The sequence below is a fragment of the Crocodylus siamensis genome, chromosome 7 (genome assembly GCF_052110815.1).
Source record: "Crocodylus siamensis isolate JL-2025a chromosome 7, ASM5211081v1, whole genome shotgun sequence".
Lineage (NCBI taxonomy): Eukaryota > Metazoa > Chordata > Crocodylia > Crocodylidae > Crocodylus > Crocodylus siamensis.
Window position 1 is genome coordinate 66,179,144 of NC_143401.1, and position 23,796 is coordinate 66,202,939.

The 23,796-nt window shown below is 43.4% G+C and overlaps 1 protein-coding gene across 7 annotated transcripts in view; it reads left to right on the forward strand.

Moving 5' to 3' along the window:
* Nucleotides 1-692: 692 nt before the first annotated feature.
* Nucleotides 693-23,796, forward strand: part of PCGF5 (polycomb group ring finger 5) — a 104,950-nt gene continuing 81,846 nt past the window's right edge. For 4 of the 7 annotated variants that reach the window (XM_090057055.1, XM_090057061.1, XM_090057056.1 and 1 more), the window contains exons 1-2: nucleotides 693-945; nucleotides 14,277-14,392. The gene's annotated coding sequence lies outside the window, so the exon portion shown is untranslated. Of the gene's footprint in view, nucleotides 946-1,172; nucleotides 1,548-14,276; nucleotides 14,393-23,796 lie in introns of those variants that run through there. The other 3 variants (XM_090057057.1, XM_090057060.1, XM_090057062.1) reach the window with 2 other exon arrangements.

Here is a 23,796-nt window from a genome sequence, read left to right on the forward strand (position 1 = left end):
TCAGCAGAAACTGCTCTTACAGTATTTCTCACACAATATGCACACCCCAGTTTCCACTAGCTGATTTTTTTCTGGAAATATGTGCATCTTGCATGCAAGAAAACAAGGCAATGGATGAACAACTTAGTGATGTCACATGACTACATTAAGGGTTCATCATTTTCTTCCTGTGATTTTAATTTCTTGGAAACATCAGAGATAAGAGCCAAGTCCCAAGGTGCCAGGGGGAACTAAACCATGGCTCCCACCCTGCGAGGAAGCTCTAGGTGGGCTTTGTATTAGCATACAGGCAGAACTACGGCCAAGGGAGGCCCCTGTGCCACAAAGCACACAAGGGAGCTGGCTGCCCCTTCCCCGCGAGGCCAGTCTGTGGCCAGCAGGGCCAGGCTCCAGGCTGGTGGCCCCTGATGCCTTCAGGCGAGTCCCAAGCCTCTGGAGGCTGCTTAGGTGCGAGGCGATGAGGTGTGGGGAGACAAGCACAGAAGGGCAGGCCCAGCCTTGCCCCGCCGGGCCAGGCCGGGCCGCTCTGCCCACAGGAGGCGAAACCGGCAGGCAGCACCAAGCGGGGCGCAGGCCCCAGATACGCCGCTCCCCGAAGCCTGTTGCCAAGTCCCCTCGTCTCGCTGCCGCTGGGCTGCCGGAGGCAGCGCCGCGCCGCGCATGGGGTGGGCCGCGGCCTCCCGCCGCTACTGGGCAGGCGCAGCCCTTGCGCACATGCCCGTCGGGGCCGCATCCGGCGCTCGGGCCGAGCCTGGTGCTGAGGCCGGGGCGGGGCCGGGCGGGCGGCGCGAGCCGTGCCCCAGTTTGCGTCCAATCAGCGCGCGCGGTGTGAGCCCCGCGCCGGGCAGCGATGCGTAAACAACCCGGGAAACTCCTCCGCGTCGCCCGCCCCCGGCCTGGCCCGCTTGCCTCGGCGTTGCACCGCCCGCCCGCTGCCGGCAGCAGGTAAGCGGAGGAGGGGGGTTCAAGTGTCACAAGTCGGCGGGGCCGGCGCCGCGCAGGAACTTTCTCGCGGTTCCCGCCGCCGCCGGGAGGGAAGGGGGAGGGAGCATGGGCCGCGCAGCAGTGGGGGCTTCCCTCGCCGGGCGCTCGGTGTTACATAAGCCGCGAGGGGCGGGCGCCTCGGCCCGGGGACGTGCGGTCCCTGCTGGGCCCGTCCACCTGCCGCGGGGCGGGGCCGGGGCGGGGGTTGTCCCTTCCCGCCTTGCTGCTTCTGCCGGAGCCGGGAAGAGAAAAGTTGGAGAACTTGGGATTGAGTCCCGGGGGCGGTGCGTGAATCACCCGCCCCGCGCCGGAGCCTGGCGGTGAATCATCCATCCCTGGCGCAAACAGCCGCATGCCGCGCCGGGGGGAGTGGAGCTTTGTTGTTGTGGCCGCGGCGGCGCCCGCGCGACCCCGCTGGGCTTCCCGGAGCCGTGACGGGGCTGCTGCGCGCGGAAAGTTTTGCGAGGCTTGGCTGTTTATATTCCTGGCGCGGTCGGAAGGGACAGGGCTGAGCGGGAATCCCCCTCGCCTTCGTGAGCGGACCCTGCGGCTTTCTTCCTCCGGTGAGACCCGGGAGGATGAGAAGGCCTTGCTATCTGGGGTGCATCGCTATAAATCTGAGCAGGAAAACAATGAAAATGCCGTATTTACCTAAATCTAACCCGACACTGGATTTACAACCCCCTCTCCCCCCCATAATAGAGTCTATACGTGGAAAATTACTATTATCATCAATTTGTCTCAAATTTGACCCTTTCTCTAATGTGGCAGGGCAGCCAGCGGTGTGTTTGGGGGAGAGGGACAAGTGCAAGTAGCCTGACCCTGGCCTCCTGGCTTCTACCACTTGCTCTTCCCTGGTGTCTGCCTCCATTCCCCACTCCTCCCTCAGCCATTTGCTCCCCCACTGCCTGGTGCTTCTGCACAGAGACCACCATAGAGGGTGTGGGGCCTGAGGCAAATCAGCCTATGCAGGGCCCAGACATGGGGGAAGGCAGGGGCTGCAAGGGCCTGGATGTGGACGGGGGTGGAAGGGTGGCAAGCAGCTGGGTGTGAAGCAGGCCTGGCTCCTTGGGCCCCTCCAAAACATGGGGCCTGGGACGCTTGCCCTGATTTGTCCCCACCTCTCGACCAGGGACAGCCCTGCCTCTGCAACAGGTCCTGTGTTGCCCTATATCTCCCTGGGTTTAATCTGTTCTTGGTAAACCAGAATAAGTTCTCTCAGAGTAAAATTTAATATGCCTTTTATAACCCTGTGTGTTGGGATACCGCTTGATAAATGTGCTACAGCTGTACCCTTATAATGATAAGCTAATGCCTGCTCCTGCTCCTCTTGATAATCACTCCCTGCAGTGGGAGGAGGGCTGGACTTGGAACTTCTCAACTTCTCTTTGGAATCCCACTTGCATCCTTTTCAGTCTTTTCCCTGACATGCCCATCTCCTGCATGGGGAATGTAAAATAACATTAATATCACATATTTCTCTACAGCAGTTCGATACAGTATGCAGGCACCTGCAATCCAAGAGCACATGTGCAGTGGGGCTGTTTCATAGGTTCACTTTAAAGCTGCTTTCTCCCTTGGCCAGACCTTTTTAATCTAGTGGTATGACCTTTATGATTGTAGCTGTTCTCCAGATAGAAGTAAGGGAAGAAAAAATGTTCTACCAACAATACTGTCGAGTAACTTGTGCATTAGTGTTGGGGACAAATGTCATGTCTTCATTTTTGTTGAATGCAGGGGTACTTCATAAATAACAGTTCTGTAACTACTGACAAATTGCAGCTGTTAAATGCAAAAAGATTAGTTTAATTTAGTGTTTGCCTTGAAAATTTCAACACCTGAAAATTAGGAAGTTCAGAAGATAGCAAAGTTGGGCTGCAGTCACAGGATACTGTATGAAGTAAGAGTTATACTTCTAAACAAATTAATCAAAACTAGGTGTGCAGCATGGCTCAGTTAACAGAACTGGAAGCTCTAATTTATAATACCTTTTTGTGCTTAAATAATTGACCTTAGTATAGCTTGAATGTCTTTTTGAAGAAAATGTAATGAAAAAAGTAAAACAAAATAAGGTGAAAAGAGAGAAGCTCACGTTCGATGATGCCATGTACAGTATTACCCAGAAGTAGAACTGAGCTTAAATCAGTCAGGAAAATGGCAGAGTAGCAGTGTAAATGAGCTCCTCAGGTGCTCTTTCTACTCTGGTCCTTTGTGTTGTTTTGATACCATGAGTTTCAAAGTAAAATTGAAACATCCCAAGTTTCACTTTGCAGCCTGGAGATCATACAGAATAAAGTGAAGTGAAATGGATAGGTTTCAAGTAGTTCCAACATACCACCCTCAGGATTGCTAGGCAGATTACTGTGTGATACCCAGCAGGACCCAAAGAACAATGGGATGTGAGAGAGAGTAGATATAAGTGAAGTGTCAAATAAACTTTGAATCCTGCTCCTTTTTGTTGTCTTATAGTGGGTGGGGTGTGTAGGCATAGTCTTCTATGTGATTATATACACCTAGATATACCATACCTTAAAAAAATCAAACATGCTTCTTAAAGAAAGTCTGTGAATAAAATGTGAAGTATGAAATGAGGTAGGTATCATCTTGCTTATGAGTTATCAGATGTTGCTACCTGCTTTGCAGATCCTGTGACATGCAAGATAGATAGCAGCAGCACTTCTGTGTAATTGTCTTCCAGCCACTTAAAACTGGATGTGAGCAATCAGTCTCCCAGCCAAAAAAATAATGAAAAGCTCTCCTCGCTACACTTCCTGGTTAAAGACCTGAGCTGGAGGCATGCAGTGGTTCAAAGCAGACTTCAGGGCACTGTTCTAGGAAACAGTGCTACCAGAGGCAAAACCAGGAAAAGATCATCGGTCAACTTCTCCACAGACAACTCCACACAACTCACGTTAGTTTGATTGTCCGTCTGCAGACTCCTTGAATGGAAATGCTTCTTGTGGTTCTTGCATGTTGGTGATGATTAATTATATGTCTTACTAGCCACACATTTCAAACTACAGTGGGGCCAGAAAAGACCCTTCCCTTTAGCACTGCTCACTTCATCTTCCCTGTTAATGTCTGATCTAATATGCTTCAAAATTTTGGCCATTTTCCATGATGGTATATTCCAGTGATGCAGTACTTTTCCCTTACAGTGTTTCAGTGAATTTAGCATTGTGGAGAAAGCCAACTTGGCAGCCATTGATACTAAAACCTTTGATCAACAGAATGGGGGCAGTACAGGGAACAGCCTCAGTCATACCCTGGCAAAACTGCCTTTGAGGGGGAAAGTTGGTTTCGTGTTTCGTATTTGTCTTCATGATAATTTACTATTCGTCCTCTCCCTGAGAACTACTCAAAAGGGAGCCAGTTGTGGTGGGATATATATATTTATACTTGTTTGTTAGTTACTTAACTATTCTCACATACATTTGTTACAAATAGAGATGCATGCAAATCGCAGAGCCCTAGGGCCAAATTTTGCAGGCAGATTGTGGCCACCCTCCTCACGAAGGGCTGGGGTAGCTGGCAGACGCATGGGCTTCCCCTGGCTCTGCTTCCCACGAGGCCCTGGCCTGCATGGAGGGAGGGAGAAATCGGCTTATGTGGGCTTGGGGACGTGCTGCTGCTGCTTCCTGGCCAGACTACACTGTCTTGCCTCAGCTGAGTTCCACTCTCCTCGGCGCTGTCCCCCACCCTCCACAGCACATGCTTACCATGGGATAGGCCCAGCTGGCCTGGCTGGCTGTGGCTGCCAAGAGGGGAAAAAATAAGGGCCGGGCCTGTCCCTTTCTGCCTGGGCTGAGAGGCTGCATGAGGACAGCCCTCACTCAATCAGTAGCCAGGGGCCGAGGTAGCAGCCATCTTGGCCTGAGTTTGCATTTTCTGCAAAAATCATGAAAATGTGATTTCAGTACATCCCTACAAATAAAACAGTGAATAGCTCTTATGTAGTAGCAGTTTATGCTCACTACTAATTTGTGTAGTATTTGATCTGCTAGCCTAAATGTGAAGTACCTCAGAGCATGTTAATTTTGAATTCATCCAGTCCCTAGGAACTTTACTGATAATTGGCCTGATTACTCACGTGATTGGACGTTGGACATCAAAGACGTTGATCCTGGTTCTGTTGTCACCTGAGGCTGAATAATTCTCTTCCTTCTTAATATCTCTACCTTAAATGTATTTGTAGACTTAAAGAGCTTTTATTAATCAAAGGAATATGGGGCTGGAAAAAAGTTGGTGCGCTGCCATTGTATGGTGCGTTAAATTCCCCAGTAATAATTTGGCATGCTATGCTTTGCACAGCACTGGGTTCAGCCATCTTAACTTTATCCCAGGTACATACTTGAGTTGGGCACCCTGGTGTAAAAGGTGGCAAACCTACCCACACCAGATCGGACATCTGTCATATCACGGCCTTATATACACAGCCCTTCTTCCAACATATGGCACACAGTAGTTAGTCTGAAAATATAAAATCCCCTGGAAAACTGAAGTTAGGGGATACTTGCTGCTTAGAAGGTTGAGAAACGCTGGACTAGATGACTTCCTGAGGTCCCTACCAACTCTAACTTTCTATGATTGTGAGCTACAAATAGAATCGAATCAAATTGGTAATCTTAAACGCAATGAAAATAGGGGAAACCAACAGGTTATCACAAGCTCTTGAAGATGGTTTTTGAGTACTACAGTATATTCCATGAAAATGACATCTCCATGTTTATAATTCTAGGTTTTCTCCTTTTCTAGCCAAGTGAGAATTATTTTAATAGACTTTCTTGGTGGACTGACTTCTTGTCATATTAGCTAGCTGGATGTAGAGCCAGCTCTTGCATTTCTTTGTGCTGCATAAGATGTACAGTATTTTGAATCAGGTGGTGATCTCCATGATAATGAACTGGAGGCCTTTAGTTCCTTCCCACAAATTCCTAGTGGCAGCTTAATTGAAAATTTGCATGGATTGACACCCTGCAACTTTATTGATGTCAGAGGTTATAGGGTGGTTCAATGAAGAATTTGGCTTTTAAAATGTCAATACTGTTCACTCAGTCAGTTGGGTGTTTCTTGTACCCAGTTAGTTTTGTACCATGTGCTTTAAGTAGCAGTGTTAGTATTGAAAGCCATTTTCTTCATTCAGCCATTTGGTTTTCATGAACGTTTTTCAAGATAAACTTAAAGACTGAAAGAATTTGGAATGTTCTTCTTTCAGGCTGCTATGCTTTTTGCCCAAAGTACAATGATAACGTTCCCTATGGCCCTTTAAAGACAACCAGGAGAATTCAGAGTCTACGTCTACATGAACACAGTTGCCCTGAAGCAGGAAGTCTTGAGAGAAGCCTGGGGGTAACTGTCTTTTTGCTACTGTTGTCCCCAAAAGAAATAACTTGTCCCAGAAAGAAACTGTTCTGGATTGGAACAGGTTCTGGAGGGTAAAGTTTTCTGGGTTAGGAAAGACTTACCTTTTTCAAAGGGTTACATCATGTGGCCACAACTTTTTTTTTTTCTTTCTTTTTAACCACAGGACAGTTGGGGTTTTCCCATGCTATGGAACAACTGAGGGTCATAATTTCATAGTTTGTAGGGTTGGAAGGGACCTGAGCAGATCATCAAGTCTGACCCCCTGCCATGGCAGGAAAGAGTGCTGGGGTCAAACAACCCCAGCAAGGTGTACATCTAGCCTCCTCTTAAAGACCCCTCCCAGGGTAGGAGCCAGCACCACTTCTCTTGGAAGTTGGTTCCAGATCCTAGCTGCCCTGACCGTAAAGAGAGCCCCCTGATATCTAGCCTGAATCTACCCTCTAGCAGCTTGTGACCATTATTTCTAGTCACTCCTGGTAGTGCTCGGGGGAACAGGGATTCCCCCAATGCCTGCTGGTCCCCTCTGACTAGTTTGTAACAGGCCACTAGATCCCCCCTCAGCCTTCTCTTTTGGAGGCTGAACAGGTTCAGGTTCCATAGCCTGTCCTCGTAGGGCCTGCTCTGCTGCCCCCTGATCATGCAAAATGGCCCTCCTCTGGATCCTCTCCATGTTGTCCACATCCCTCTTGTGGCGCCCAGAACTGGATGCAGTACTCCAACTGCGGCCTGACCAGTGCTGCATAGAGGGGGCGGATCACCTCCGTGGACCTGCTTGAGATGCATCTGTGGATGCATAACAAAGTGTGGTTGGCCTTCCTGACTGCATCCCCACACTGCCAGCCCATGTTCATCTTGGCATCAATGATGACTCCAAGATCCTTTTCTGCCTCTGCACTGACGAGAAGGGAGTTCCCCAGCCTGTAGGTATGCCGCTGGTTCTTCCTCCCCAGGTGCAGCACTTGTCAATGTTGAATCCCATCCTGTTGTCCTCTGCTCACTCCTGTAACCTGTCTAGGTCTGATTGCAGCCTATTCCTCCCTTCTAGCGTACCCACATCCCCCCACATCTTAGTGTCATCAGCAAATTTGAACAGGGTGCTTTTTACTCCCTTGTCCAAGTCACTGATGATGTTGAACAGTGCAGGCATGAGGACCGAGGCTAGCGGAATTCCGCTGCTCACATCCCTCCAAGTCAAAAACGACCCATCCACCACCACTCTGGGTGCGGCCCTCCAGCCAGTTGGCGACCCATTTGACTGTGTAGGCGTCGACACCACAGCCCCCTAGTTTCTTAATGAGTGAGGTGAGAGACAGTGTCGAAGGCGTTCTGAAATTCCAGGAAGACTATGTCCACTGCTACCCCTGCATCTAAGGATTTAGTAACCTGATTGTAGAAGGTCACCAGGTTGGTCTGACAGGACCTGCCTCTAATGAACCCCTGTTGCCCCTAAGCATAATCTCCCCTGCTGGCTACTTGTGGACATGCATCAGAATAATTCTCTCAAAAAGCTTGTCCAAGATTGAGGTAAGACTAACTGGCCTATAATTTCCTGGGCCGTCCTTCCTCCCCTTTTTGAAGATGGGAACCACATTGGCCCTTTTCCAGTCCTCTGGCACCACACCAGAGCACCATTCGTGCTTGTAAAGCCGTGCCAGGGGTCCCACAATGACCTCAGCCAATTCCTTCAGTACTCTGGGGTGGAGATCATCCAGACCAACTGATTTGAATAGATCCAGTCCCTCCAGAAGTTCCCTAACTAGTTCCTCACTAACTCTTGGCCTAGGTGCGCCTCCCCTGGGGTTTGAGAGGGGCCCAGAGGGTGATGGCTGTTCCAGTCCCTGCTCAGGAAAATGGAGGCAAAGAAATTGTTAAATATGTAAACTTTGTTGTCTGATGTGATGACCAAATTTCCTAGTGTGTCTTGCAGGGGCCCCACGTTACCCGGAACCTTCTTTTTGCCCCTTATGTATTTGAAAAAGGACTTCTTGTTTTCCTTGATCCGGGAAGCTAGTCCCAGTTCCATCTCCGCCTTGGCCTTCCTGACTGCCTCCCTGCATCCCCAGGCAGTATAATCCTCCCTGGTGATGGCCCCTCCCTTCCATTGGGTGTGCGCCTTCATTTTAGATAAGAGACATTCCCGAATGCTTTTGGTGAGCCATGGGTGCTTTTGTGCCCTCCTGCCCCCTTTGATCCATGTCATGGGCAGTGGTAGTGCTGAGAGGGGACTATGGGGGGGAGGCTGCAGCCACCCCAAAATTCACCATAGCCCTCCAACCAGCATTCCCTGTAAGCTGTGTGGTGTGCGTGGTAGTGCAGCATGAGCACACCAGTGCGGCCACGCACACCACACAGCTTAGACGGAATGCTGCCCTCAACCCCGCCTCCCAGCACCACTGCGGCCTGCCCTGAGTGCAGCCTGGCCCAGCCCCTGCCAGGAAGAGCCCCAACTTGCCCCACCTCACCCAGATCTGGGAGCACATGCCCCTCCCCCATGTCCTCCTGGGGTGCATGCAGTGACAGGAGCCCTCTCTGCTTCCCCCCTCCCCCACCATGCCCCTGGGATGAGAGACGGCTTCATCCATCATCACCGGGGCCCTCAATCTGCACCCCTCCCCTTACACCACAACAGGCTTACCAGCTAGATGCAGCTCTTCAAGCTGCTGGGCTGTGTTCCTCACCACTTACGTGTTGCGCTGCGGCTGCACTCAGGCACAATTTATCAGCCACATTATCAGCCACATAAGGCAAAAAGAGCTGATTTCCAATATAGTCAGTTTTCTTTATATCGGTGCAGATCCAATATTGGACTGATGTATCAGTGCACCTGTACATTAAGTGGTTTGTGACAGTATCCGGAGTGATAACAAACAGGGTGGGGTTTGTTTTTTAACATTATTTTGTTTGGAAGTTACCTGCTGCTGATGAAGGTTGCGATAACAGGTGGAGTACGATATAAAGAAGAGTGATATTATTTAGGTCTGACTATAATAAGTTATCACCAAGTTAAATCAGTGAAAACCAAGGTTTCATAAATAAACTTTTGAACATGAATAGTTAAGTGATTAAAACATAATAATAAAAAGGTGATGTAGCATATGATAAGATCTTAATTTCCTGAATCTGAAGATATAGGTAGAAAAAGAAAAGACTGGAAATTCAACAGAAAATTGGCCCTTTTACTTTCTAGATATTTTTTTTTAATTTTCATTTTATAAATATATTTGTGGCATGGTGTTATCCATTTTAAATTTATTTTAATTTTGCTTCAGAAGTTTTGTTTTATTAGCTTCCCTATCACAGGAGTTCCAGGCCTTTCAGATAACCAAGAAACTACTATCACTTTAATGACAGAATGTGAAATACAAACTTTTAGCAGTATGGAAGTTGGAAATAGTAGGTCTGATCTTTAAAATGACTCCAGTATTAGCTTATGTTTTAATATCGTTCATAATAAAGCATATGAAGATTAGTAGAATTTTCCCATCACATATTCTGAGTTTAGAATTCAGGTCTAGTTAACTGTTGATCACATCTGACAGCCAGATGAAGGTTTTGTTTTTTTTATTTATAATCCAGTGAGTATAGTAGTGATCTTTAGGATGAGTAGCTGATCTATTTGAAATAAGATTTGTATGAAGTTCTAAGTGACTTTTACAGAAACATATCAAAATAACATTCAGGCTCTTGTATAATCCCATAATGAAAACATGTTTTTTTTCCTTTAAATTTTGGTTATCTAACTAGCATGAGTTTACAGTTGAATATAATTAAATGTTTTTTTGTGTTCATGATTTTATGGAATTTTATTTTCTTTACAATAATTTTTATATAAGCAGTGATGTGTAGTTACAAAGGCAATAGATACTTATAGGATAATTTTTATTATATAGAAACTTTTATGATAGGATATTATAGGTATTTGTTAGTCAATGCTGTATTTAGAACTTCCCTTCCTAAGAATTAGTTCTACTGGATTATGTGATCAGACTGATCATTTTAATTATCATGAAATAAAAAGGTAAAATGAAAAAAAAAAAGATATCAAAGTGAATTTTCTCTTCCCTTCATGACCTTGCACAGGTTTATGCTCAAGTTTTGCACAAGGCTGGGCTCTCAGTGATAGTTAGATGCATGCAGATATATATCAAATAACAGGCTGTGGTAAGAATTTGCACCCTTCATTGGTGCACATTTAATGTGCACCTGCACCTGATGAATGAACTTTTGCGTACACATGTCTGAAAATTGAACCATAATTTGTATTTGTTACTAGATTGAACAACATCCAAAATTACCATCAACTCTGAAAGAGCTTTTTTACTGAATTCAGAGAGGCTGTATTTTATCAAATCCTTATTGGTTTTGAGTGTTTCTATAACATCTAGCTTTACTCCTTTTTCATAGAAAAAGGCTTCTTCAGACTGATGGAGTTTTCATACTGAATCAGTACTAGTGAGAAATCCTGAATTTGCTGTTACTGTTTTTTACTTTGCGAAACAAGTGTTTAAATGTGTGAGATGCATGTTAGGACAAATAATTAATATATGTTATAGCTTGAATGACTTGTCACTCCTGGATGCTTGCTGGATTTGTTTCTTGAAAGTAAACCCAGCTTTCCTAAAGTTTCTTGAAAGCTGTATGCTCTCAGATAGCCACCAAACCTATGGCCCCTCCGCCATATTATGTGATGGTAGTACAGGGACACTGCAAAATTATTTCTGAACACACACTCTTAGTTTGGAGTTCCCTATGGTCTAGTGGTAGAATCCTTGTCTGCCCCACATGAGACCTGAGTCAATTCCCAGATGCTTATACAATTATAGTCAGGGAGGTACCAAACAGCTGGACTCAGTCTGGCCTTTTGATTTGGTCTCAATGATCCAAAGTGGGGATGGAAGGCCTGGGCAGCCTCCACTCCTCCTTTGCATTCCTGCCTATGCATATGATCATGCATACACCATGATCCAGAAGGATTGATGGTTGCTAAACCAACCATCTACTTTACTTTTACTTGCACAGGGAGCCCAAAAGACGCACAAATTTATAAAAATTATTAAAGTCCTTAGGGTTTTTGTCAGTCCTTTCAGGGTCCTCTGTCCTTTTTGCACCCTCTTCCTGCTTAGCCCTTAGATTCTGGTCAGAATTATTTCACTTCCCCTACGATACATAAGATTCCCATAGCAGTTGAAAGGTTCCTCCCCTTTTTTAATAGCAGTTCCTAACACTTTCTTACCATCCATATTCTGGGGAAACAGAACATAGCGTTAAAGCATATATGATGCTTAGAGAGAGCCACATAAATCACAATATCTAAATGATGCCTGCAGCAATAGATGTAACTATATATCCACTTAACAAGATGATTTGAACTTGTATTTTAATGTTCAGTTACAATAGATTCTTTTAAATGTACACTAAATAAGTGTACAATGTTCTCTTAATTGAACAAATAACTAATTATTGTAGCTTTGCTTATTAGAATAATCGTCTGGCATTTAACAAGTCTTTTATCCCTTGTTTAAAGCGTCATTAAAAACAATACTACAAAAAGATTTCTGTCTTGTAAGTCTTGTAACTACCAGAATCTATCTTGAGCTTCCATTGTAGGTTAAGACAGGAATCAGTCTTGTACTATATTGTAAACCATCAATTTTTAATGTTTCCTCAAAGATGAGATAACCCAAAGATTTCTATATTCATATTTTCCCCCCCAAATTGGTGAATTGTAGATTGGATTTGTGAGGCTTGAACTGAAAATTTAAAAAAAACAAAACAATCAAGAATCAGCAAAAGTACCAATCTGTGGGACCAAGTCCTCAGATAATGTAAATTGGTATAAATTCCATTGTCTTCACATGACCAGGTCAGGATTTGGCCCTGTGTGTGACCCTAGGTTAGTGACTCCAAAAGGGTTTGCTGTGCCGTAAGTGGCAGAAATGTACCCTGAGATCCCACTATGTGAAGAAGTAAATACTAGGGCTGTGTGAAACAGCACCCTTTCGTTTTGAATTCCTTTTCACCATTTTGAAGGGACAGTGTTTTGTTTAGCTTCATTTTGAAACACACTTCCATTTCATTTCATCAAAACTGTTTTGCTGTTTCAACATTTCACCCATAGGCTATAACGGGGAATCACGAAAATGCCTGTGACTCTGTTATTTCTTGCCTGATTCGAATGGAGACACCAGGGAGGTTAGCCCCTGCTGAGGCCACAAAGCCTGTCAAGTTTCAAGGAAGTGCAGGGGTTTCTGGTAAACTGCACCTCAGGCTGCTGACGAGCAAAACTCTTGACACGTGTGTGTTAAGGCGCACCCTCACTGTTACTGGGACCTCTACATGACACAGTACTGTGCCCCAATAAAGTCTCCTCCTCCCCTACAGCCTCAGTCCAGTCCACCACTTTAAATAATAACAGCTAAGTAAGCAGCACAGTAGCATCAGCAGCATCCCAGGCAGCCAAACTGTGACAGAGCCTCTTTCCCTTCTTGCAGGACTTGCTTCTTCAGCAGCTGCTAGAGAACTCTCCCTGCCAGCCCCAGCCCTGGGCCTTAGATGTGCCCAGGGCCCTGCCTCCTTCCGGTCAGCTGACTGGGGACAGGTGCTAGGGGTGTAGGTTGTGGCCATGTTGGTCTGAGGACATGGCACTGGCAGACAAGATTCTTTGGGTCAATCTGCTATCTTTTAGTAGACTGGGTTGGGCAAAGTGTGGCCCACGGGCTGGATGTGGCCTGCCAGGCCATTCTATCCGGCCCACAGGGCCCCTAAAAAAATTTAGAAAATTTAATATTCTAATTAATTTTAGATTTAAATTTAAAAATTTAATAAAATTAAAATGTCATGCAGCCCTCGATGGCTTACCAAAACTTAGTAAGTGGCCCTCTGCCCAAAAAAATTGCCTGCCCCTGTAGTAGACCAACTGAATGGTTGGAGAAATATCTTAGCAAGCTTTTGGGTCGAAAAACCCTTTCAGACTGAGGAAGCACCTGCAGTTGGTGGGGGGGGAGGGGTTGGCATGTGTGCTCTTCCTGGGTGGAAGGAATAGTAAAGAAGCCAGAGGCTGGCATGCAATGTAGGCAAGAAAGCTAGTCAGTGGAAATGAAAATGGAGGCTTTGGGGGTCAGGGACAGACAGACTGGGGTGGGGGAAGGGGTATATTGCAGGTAAAAGTGGAGAGGTACCTGGGGAGTCAGATGTCTGGCAGGTTGTAGTGTGTCAGAATTCCAGTGCCTATATTGAGTCCATGAGTTTCTGTACCTAGGAGGTTGATGAAGTACAGTTCATGGGCTTGTCTGAATTTACAAACTGCTTTTCACAGACAAGCACTGAATCTCCCTACCGTCATCACCAGAAGCCAACTTCCTAGCCCAAAACACCAAATGGATCCAGACCATGCCATGACAAGAAATGAAAACCTGCCAACAATATATCCACTATGGAGATATTTTCACCATACATATGGAAAATACATAGGAGACACCAAGCAACAACTGCGCACCAGAACGATAGATTTTTTGGTGTGTGCCCAAAGACGAGAACACCCAACTACCTGTCTCCGATCTCTCAGGCCTGATCCTCAAAGGGAATTTATAGACCACTTTTCACAGGCAAGCCTATGAACTACATTTCATCAACCTCCTAGGTACAGAAACTCACGGACTTAATAGTTTGTGTGTTTAAAATTTTTTTTTTTAAAGATTTTTCCATATATACCATAAAAAAAAATGTTGCTGGTATATGCTGTTTTTTTTTTTTCCTGCAGGACTTTGTCTTCTAACCTTGTCCTTTATCTTTCTTGTGCTTTGTCTTCCCTCCTCCCTTCTGCTCTTATAAGAATAAGAGTCTTTCTGTAAGAGTTCTTACCAGTTTTTGATATGAAGGATAATTTTTTTTCTTTATTTATTTTCTTTTACATGTCACTCCTTTACAAGCATGAGGATCTGATAAAGGCTCCAGATAGAAGATAAGTTAAGAAATTGGAAGAAACTTCAGTCTACCACAAAGAAAACAGAAGTATCAGGGAGCGGACTCTAGAGTAAAAGTGCTGGTATGAAATTATAAACATTTTTGTTGGAATTTAGGTCAGTATCTAGAAGGAAAAAACCACACCTAATATAGAGCACAGCTTCTTAGCAGTTGTGCTTGGTCTGTGCTGGCCAGGCAGCGTGGTTGAAACTTCATACTGGAAGGAACCTTATTTAAAATGACTTTCTCTTCTTCTGTATATACAGCCAAATGATTCTCAGTCTTTGGAGGTTGTACGGTGCCCTCAGTTCTTATAATGATGTTAGGCCAGTCACACCCCTCTGCCTTCTAGCACGGCCTTTAAAATGCTAATTTTTGGAAAAACTTAAGATAATCCTTTTTTTTTTTCTCAACAATATCACTACAAATGCAAAAATTACTTGAGGTGCATCTTTATATTGCAGTATATCAGTGCATATTCAAGTGTATCCTCTCCATGATATTAAACACAGTTAAAATTACTTATAATTTAAATAGTAGGTAATGTTATAAAAATGATAGGAAATGCAAATTATTGCTTCAGAACAAATGCAACTTACTGAACAGCCAGCCAGTCAGAACTGCAGCATCCAGGATCTTTTGGGGTCTATTGAATTTTGGGCCTTAATTAAAATTATACAAGGAATTGATATAATAACTTCTCCTCTGACTTCTGGATATCAGACCAAAAGCTAATTGAATGATTCACTTAAGACTGAAGAAGATGGTGAAATACTGTGAACAGATACAGCTTTAGCTAGTCCAATAGCAGATATCACCTACTGGAGTTCCAGAATCACTTCTTAGCACTGTTTCCTGTGAAGGCATTAATGAAAACTCTCACTAATTTAAGGGACCACAGTTTGGCCAATTACAGTTGTGATGAGAAAATATATAATGCTATTACATATGGATATGAAAGCATCATGAAAAAAGGTATTTCTCCTAAAATCAGTTTTAATAAAATACACTGAAGAAACTACATTCAAAGGGACTTCATGGCCTCTTTTGTTATAGCATTATGTTTTCATTTTGTGACAAATGACTAAATAGAAACAGTTATTAAAGATTCACCAGGCTGAAACAGGATGCTTCCCTTAAAAGTTACACACCTTAGGCAATGGCTTGTTTTCACTAATGTTTGAGGAGGTATGAGGAGTTCTCTGTCTAGGTTAGAGACAAAGGCTTTTTACATGGTTTTTGGATTCTCTCTCTGGTTTTAATCTTTGCAATAAAATAAGGTCCTAATAAAGTAACACTGCAGGCTGGAAGGAGGCCTTGCTTTGTTGTCTGGGACCATACTGAATTTAAATAACAGCTCCTCTATTGTTTACTGACCCAAAACTGAAGTTTATAATCTGACTGTGGCAGAATTCTAGCTACAGCATTTATATCTCCCAAAGTCTGTTAATTGTGGATACAAGACGAACAGCAAGAAAGAGGGGATGGGTATATTATAATAATAATCTAAACAAAATAACAGATGTATTTCTGCTAATGCACAGATTCTTATTCAAACATTGGAGATGCAGTATTTCTAATGTCGTATAACAGAGATTTCCCTTTAGCACACATTTGATTCAACTGTTAACCTAAAAATAATGGGGGGGAAATGTAGTATAGAAGAGACAGAGATGAAAGAGTGACTATAAGGAAGCAGGATTTTTTGCTAGTGTTCACATCCTGCAGACTTTTCTTGCGTTAAGTTGTAAGAAACGTTGATGTACACACTTCTTAAGTATGCAGGGAAGTATGGGAATAACTTTAAAAATCAACCATTATGTTACCAGTATCATTGGTAATCCCTCACAGTAGAGGATGATTGTCTTTCACGATTGCACCAATCTTCAGACCCACAGGTAAGACAAAAGCCAATTGGGGATTGACAAGTTCTATTCAATTGCAACTTGAACATGTGTTTCTGTCCAGGGTGGATAGATCTGGGTTCCTGACTTGGTCCATGACATACTGTTTCTGGCACTCTGCTTTCCTGTCTCCTGTTATGAGGTTTCAAAGTACTGAGATCTTTGCCCCAAACTCTCCTTCCTTTTGGGGTGGTCCTTAGTGATAGTCTCCCATGAGTTGATATAGGTGTTGCACTTTTCCAGGTTGGCCTTAGATGTCCTTGAAGCACTTTCTCTGCCCCTCTCTTGAGTATATGCTGTGACTGACCTGGGAGAATAAAACTTGCTTTGAGAGTCTGCAGTCAGCTATCTGAATGATGTGACCGGCTCAGCAAAGTTGATGTTGAATGATCATCGCCTTGATGATCATCATGTTCTTTTGCAAGAGAACATTACTGTTGGAGTGTTTTGTCTTCCCACTGGATTTGAAAGATCTTCCATAGGTAGTGTTGGTGGTACTTCTCCAGCAACTTGCAGTGTCTCCTGTACATTGTCTACATCTCAGCTCTGTACAGTAAGTTGGGGATCAGGACTGCTTGATAAACTATAAGCTTGGTTTCAGATCTGATGTTGCAGTCTTCAAAACACTCTGGCATTTTCTCAGGCATCCAGAAGCTGAACTTGCATATTTGAGGTGATGTTGGATTTCTTCTTCAATGTCAGCCTTCTCCGAGTGGTGGCTTTTGAGGTATGGGAAATACTCAACATTTTCCAGAGTCTCACGGAGACTGCTCATTAAGATCTTATTGATGGAGGACCTTAGTCTTCTGAATGTTAAGCATCAGTCCTATTTTTCTTGTATGCCTTGGTAAAAATGTCAGTGATTGCCTGAAGGTCTGCTTCCAAGTGAGCACACGCTACAGCATTGTCACTGTACTGGAGCTCAGATTTCCATCTTTGAATTCTGCTCAACTGACTGTTCCCTCCTGCTGAAGAAATCTTTCCCGAGTCTCCACGTGGCTTCAGATATCATTTTTCTTCAATCTGCTGGGCCACAAAAATCATGAGAACAACACCAGGAACTGTATATGACTTTTATTGACATTTAACCAGAGCCTTCAACTCTTAACTGCGAGGCTCTATGGAAGATCTTATCAAAGTTTGGCTGCCCGGAGAACTTTTATCACCATCCTAAGATTTCTTTATGATCAGATAACTGCCTCCATCATATGCATTAGCTCCACTACAGAGCCCTTTGCCATCTAAACTGGCATCAAGCAGAGCTGCATGATTGCACCAGTTTTGTTTTCCATCTTTCTTACAGTCACCAAGATGCTCATCTGTGACCACCTGTCACATGGTATCATCATCGAGTACAGGATGGAGAGCAACCTTTTCAGTCTCTCCTGCCCCCATACCAGAAGGAGAGTTACTTCAGCCTTGATTGCTGAACTTCAGTGCACTGATGATTGTGCTGTCGTTGCACATACTGAGGAGGACCTATAAAAGGCCCTTAACCTCTTCTGTCAAGCATACCAGTGCCTGGGACTGACTCAACATCAGAAAAACAAAGGTGCTTCACCAGCCTGCTCTAGGCCAGTCAGCCTCCCTGGCAAAGGTCCTCATTGATGGACAGGAGCTAGAAAATGTTGGACATTTTACGTACCTCAGCAGCCACCTCTCAAAAAGGGCCAACGGCAGCGAGAAGATCCAGTATAGCAGGGGTTGTCAACCAGGAATACACGTACCCACAGGAGTACTTGAGAAGGCGCTAGGGGGTACGTGTGAGCAGGTGGGCAGGCAGGAACGGAGTGCTGCCACCTAGCACCTGGAGCTGCCAGGAGCAGGGCCAGGGTAGGGGCAGATTTCAGCAGGGATTCTGTCTGCTTCAGATGCTTTATCACTCTTCATCTGCTTGATGGCTTTCCTTACCTTGTCAAGGGTTGGAGGGATTTGGAGATTCTCTGACTGGGTGGTGCAGGATGGAACTGAGAACACTCGTCCTCAACATAATCTCAATTGAGGTCTTCAAAATGCTCCTTCCAGCAGGCATTGGTGGCTCCCCTTTCCTTGATGAGGTCTTCTCCATCCGTAGGTCTCAAGGGGGTTGGTCCCCAAGTGCTCAGACCATAGATGGCTTTGGTGACACTGAAAAAACATGCATATCATGAATGTCAGTGATATGTTGAATCTTTTAGCTCGTCTTCCCACCATCTTTTCTTCATATTGTTTGGTTCTCTGTCTTGGCTTACTGGTGATTTCAATTTCTTTTGCTTAGAGTTGGTGTCATTCTGTCAAGCACAAAAGGCCTTGTGCTTTTTGTTGATCAACTCTTGGATCTCCCAGTCAATCTCAAACTAGTCTTGCTATTTCCTGGTAGTAAACCACATGGCATCATCATCAGTTTCTTCATAGGCACTGATGCCGGTGGACTTGAAGGCACCCCAAGTGCTGCCAATATTCTCCCATTGGTGTTGGGCTGGAATTGGCCAGTTTTTCATTGAGGTGCTGGTGAAAGAAGTTTCACTTGATTAGTTCCTTGAGTCCTTCAACACTGATCTTCCATCAGCATTGCTTTTGCTGCATCCGTTGTTTTGGGAGACAGTTTGAGTGACGTAACTGAGTGGATGAGTCAGTCGGTCCAGCAATTGTCAGCTCCTAACATAGCTCGGACATCTTTGATTCTGGGCAGAAACTAGGATATAATCAATCAAATGCCAATGCTTAGATCATGGGTGTTGCCATGATGTCTTGTACATATTTTTTCTGGAAGAACAGGGTGTTGGTGATTTAGTGATTTCAAATTCTGCGCATTTGGTCAGGAGGAGGATGCCATTGGAGTTGACCTTTCCTGGTCCCTCCTAGTCAATGGTTCCATTCTAGAGGTTCAAGTCCCTTCCAACTCTGGCATTGAAATCACTGAGCAGAATAAGTCTGTCAACCTCCAGAATGCCAAAGAGGACTTGGTCAGGGCTGGCATAGAATTCCTCCTTGGTTTCATCAGCGGTGTCAAGAATCGGGGCACATAGGCTGATGACAGTGGCATATTTGCTCTCTTTGAGTTTCAGACAGTGTCATGAGCTGCTCATTAATTCTGATGGAGAATTTGTTGAGTTGGTTTATGAGTTCATTCTTAATGGGAAAGCCACCTCTATAAAGTTAGTGTTTTTTCCTTCCTGTTTACCTTATAGAAGAGGGTATAGCTGCCTGCTTGTTTTTTGAGCTGCCCATCTCCCACTCACTGGGCCTCATTCATTGCAGCGATTTTCAGTGCTGTGTTGCCTGAGTTATCGAGCCATGGTTGCAGTGTGGCGTGTTCCCTATTAGGATTGTCCATGAGGGTTCTGATATTCTAGGTCCCAAAAATGATTGAGTCTCTTCACTGGTTTTTTGACTGTAGTGAAGGTGTTCTTACTGGATGTGTTTTATCTAGTCAGGAAAAGGATGGATAGACAGACTGTTTAAGACACCTTTTCTAGCCCCCTTCCCATGTGGGGTATGTAGAGCAGATTCTGTAAAACACTGCTCAGTTGCAAGTACAGCTGCAGAATCACACTCCTGACAATCCAAGTGCTAGATGACATTCTTGTAACTGTGGCCTTTGTGGTAGTTTGTGGCTTCCAGGCCTCTCATTGTCACTAGTTGATTGCCAGAGGGCTTGAAAAGTGTGCTAAAGCCATTTTCATGGAAGATACGTGTGCGCAATTTCTTTTATCGTGGAAAGGCTGCTTCACATCAGCTTCCACATGGTTCTTGACAAAACAGGACCTTGAACCACTGCCAAGGGGCCAAGACAATTGGAGATCTCATTCCACTGCAGCCTTTGTTTGCCTTCACAGCTCTTGTGAGTCTAACATCTTCTTCAGCCTGCTCTGCCACTGAGGACTTGTAGATCTGTGGCTGGGGGTTGAACAGGCTTATTATAGTGGCAGTCTGTATTCACCATGTCACAGCGCTGTCTGAGGATATATGTGGCTTTTCAGGAGGGAGAGCATTGTAATCTGCTGTCGCCACTACTTCCTGGTGATGGTGCTGCTGCTTGGTCCAGAACTGCTTATTTAACAAAGATAACCCTGCTTACTTCACAGCTAACCTTCCCTGAGGGTCATTCCACTATCTGCCAGCTGTGAATGTGTTCAGTAGCAAGACAGCTTTGCTGCCAGGTTCCCAATATATTGAAGTATTTAAGCCTTATGGAAGGAAATCAGTGCACCTAGAAGAAGGGACCAGGTACAGCTTTGTGGAACCTCCTATGACAATGTATGTAATAGAAAAACAGAAATCATTCCAAGATAAACTGTTTATAATGACTAAATATAGCCCAATGGAGCACAGTACAGTGACAAAGATAATTTGGTTGGAGTGTTATAAACAGGATGGCTTAGGAAATATGCAAGAAGCAAGGGTTTTCTTTGTTGATAACTTTTTACTGGATCAGTTTTACAGTTGATCCAATAAAAAATATTAGCAGAAAAAAAAACACCTCGTTTCTCTAAAGATAGCTTGGCATTTATCTCTGCAAGTGCTCAATTTTGAGAAGTCAAGGTGCTCGCTCTGTGCTAAAGAAGGGAGAAATTGCTGCTGAGCAATGTAAGTTTACTTGTTTTGAGATTGAAAGGTCCAAGAGATGATTATGCAGCATATATGCAGAATGATAGATTATGTATAAAGAGACAACACTCACTAAATGGATCAAAAGTCATTTTTAAAGTTGGAATTGTCAAGGCCCTTGTGGAATCTCTGGTGAGCTCTTGCAGGAAGTGCTTCTTGGTCCTACACTCTTCAATGATTTTATCAGTGACCTGGAAGAAAATATTTGAATCATTACTAATAAAATCTACATAAGATAAACTGGAGGAAGGTACATCGCAGAGCAATCTGCATCTGTTCAGTTAAGTTAGTGCAAGCAAACAATGCATCTTAATGTAGCTAGATATAAAATAATATCTACAAGCAAACGATGTAGGACATTCTTATGGGATGGGGGACTCTGTGCCTAAATAAGGGGATGTCTATGTAGGGGAGTATCAAGTAGTAGAAAGCTTACGTTATCTCTGTATTTTTAGTATGTGCCCAACACCTGCTCTACTTAGAACAGGTCAGAATAGGCTTGATTTATCTAGCAGCAGAATCCAGCAGATTAATCAAGCCATGTATTCAGCATCCCCATGCTTCAAAATGGCAGTGGGGGTGCTTTGACTAAAGCTTGTCAGACAGACTTTAGTTAAAGCACCCGTTCTGCCATTTTGAAGTGTGGTACACCAAATACACAAGATATTGCAGGCACTTTAATTAGAGTGGCTCCTGAGAGCCACTCTAATTAAAGTGCCCCTCACCCTGGATGTGAACACTACTGGCATACTTTCTTTGTGTCTGCTTCAAGAAGGATCCTGAAGAAGGCTTAGGGAGAAGCTGTGGGACTGATTTAAGGAATGGGAAACATTCTTTGTTCAAAGAACTTGATTCAAAAGATTCAGAGAACTTGATATGAATTTAGTTTTATCCAGGTAAAATTCAGGGTTGACTTGATCATAGTTAGTAAATGCACATATGTTCCGGTAGGTAGGAGACTAGGAGGTTACAGTTATTAAGACTCGGTGACTGAAATCTAGCAAACAAAGTTAGTAATGCTAGATTAATTCAGACTGGCAATAAGGAGCAAGTTTGACTTGGAATAATATGCCAAGGGTTACAGTAAATTGTTCATCATAAAAAATAACTTTAAAATAAAGGTGGATATTTTCTAGTTTAAACCCCACTCCTGAAATCAAAGTAGGAATTAATGTAGTGAAGTCCTATAAATTGTCTTTTTCTGGGGAATCCATCTAGATAAGTGGTCCTGTCTAGTTTTTAAAAGTCTATTCAAATGAAGGTTGCTCCTTCAACCTTATTGTGGCAGTTGAGTGCTTAATAATATACATCCTTAACCCATAGGTAATTTAATGCAAAACACTAATTCTGTAGAATTATGATTGCTTATGCCCCCATTCCCTCCATAAACCAGATTCTGGGATCTGGTCTTATATTCCATACACTATCTCTATAGATAAAACACCTGTGCAGGTGAGATCTTTGTCAGGGGAATATTAATTTCAGTAAGACTTAAGGTTGTGACTTAAGGTTGCAATTCAGGATTCTATTAATTTAAGAATCTGTATCTGCCTTTCATGAATATAATACTTTTGAGGTGGACTGTGACATTCTACTTGAGCCTTTTGACACAGCGGCATGGTGCTTGCTGTGAGTTCAAAGATCCTGGGGTCAAATCCCAGGAACACTCAGTGACTGGGGAAAAATGCTTGCATATCAGTTTCTAGGAAACCTTAACATGAAGCTCTTCTGCATTTTTACTGGCTTTGATTTTTTTTTTTTTTGTATATATGCTCACTACTCACTGCACTTTTGTGCTATTTTGGTACACCATCTTCTTAAAATCACTTTTTATTAAATTCTCAATAAAACACTAGTAATAGTATTGAGAGCTTAATGAAGCATTACTGACAATCACCCAGCAAAATATTAACATTTCTATTTATCACAATCCCACTCTAAAGTCAATATATATTCTATTTTAACATGAATATTCTTATTTGAAATAATAATATAATTTTTTAATAAAGGTTCTTATACTAAGCTTATCAGCATAGTGTCATTTTCTAGTAGTGCATTAAGCAACATGACTAATGTCAGTCTTACGGTGTTTATTTTCTTATCCTTTCCTAAGTAGAATTTTTCCTGTTTTGGTAAGGTTTTTTGTTTTTGTTTTCAAGTTTGCTTATGCAGTTTTGAGAGAGAGATACTTTTAAAAAGTACGTTGCTCTTTGTGTGTGCATGTTACAGAAGTCTATATGTAATGTAAGTGTACCCAATGCACGATAGACATTCTATATTGCTGTAATTTAGTCAGTTGCATTAGTTAAATATGTAATATGTTTGGAGGAGTTTGCAAGTGTTTTCAGTGCACCAGCTTATAAAATACAAGTATACAGTGAAAGCCTTTGTGGACACTCTTGTTTTATAATTAGTTGCAAAGGATTTGAAAGACATAAGGATTAGGTGTCTTCCAGTTAGGCAACAAATTTCAACAGTAAAGGTTCTGGACATACAGTATAACTTAGTTTAGGTGCCTCCAAAAAAAAGAGTGGCCACTCTTATGATTTAAACAGGTATAAATTTCTTAAACCTTTTTAATATCTTTTTACAAACTAAAATTTGTATTATACTAACAATGCCCATAATTACAGAAGTGCCAGTGAACCCCAGTGTTGTTGTTGTCACCTCTAAATTTGTTTGTTTGATTTTGTTCAGTTGATAAGTAGGCTTTAACAGTTCAAAAGTTCAGGTGTATACAATATTATCATGTAACATTTAAGACAACTTGGTTTTGCTTCAGGCAAAGCAATTGCATTTGGTTGGTTGTCATTTAAAAATATGATGTTTGCAAAAGATGTAGCCACCAACATAAAAATCCCAGATCAATAACTATATAATGCATCCCATCTTGTACACAATATTAATATAATGCTGCTTTGTGACTCTCACTTGAAGATATAGGCAGCTTTTTATAATGGCAATTATAAAGGCAATTAGTAAGGTAGTATCA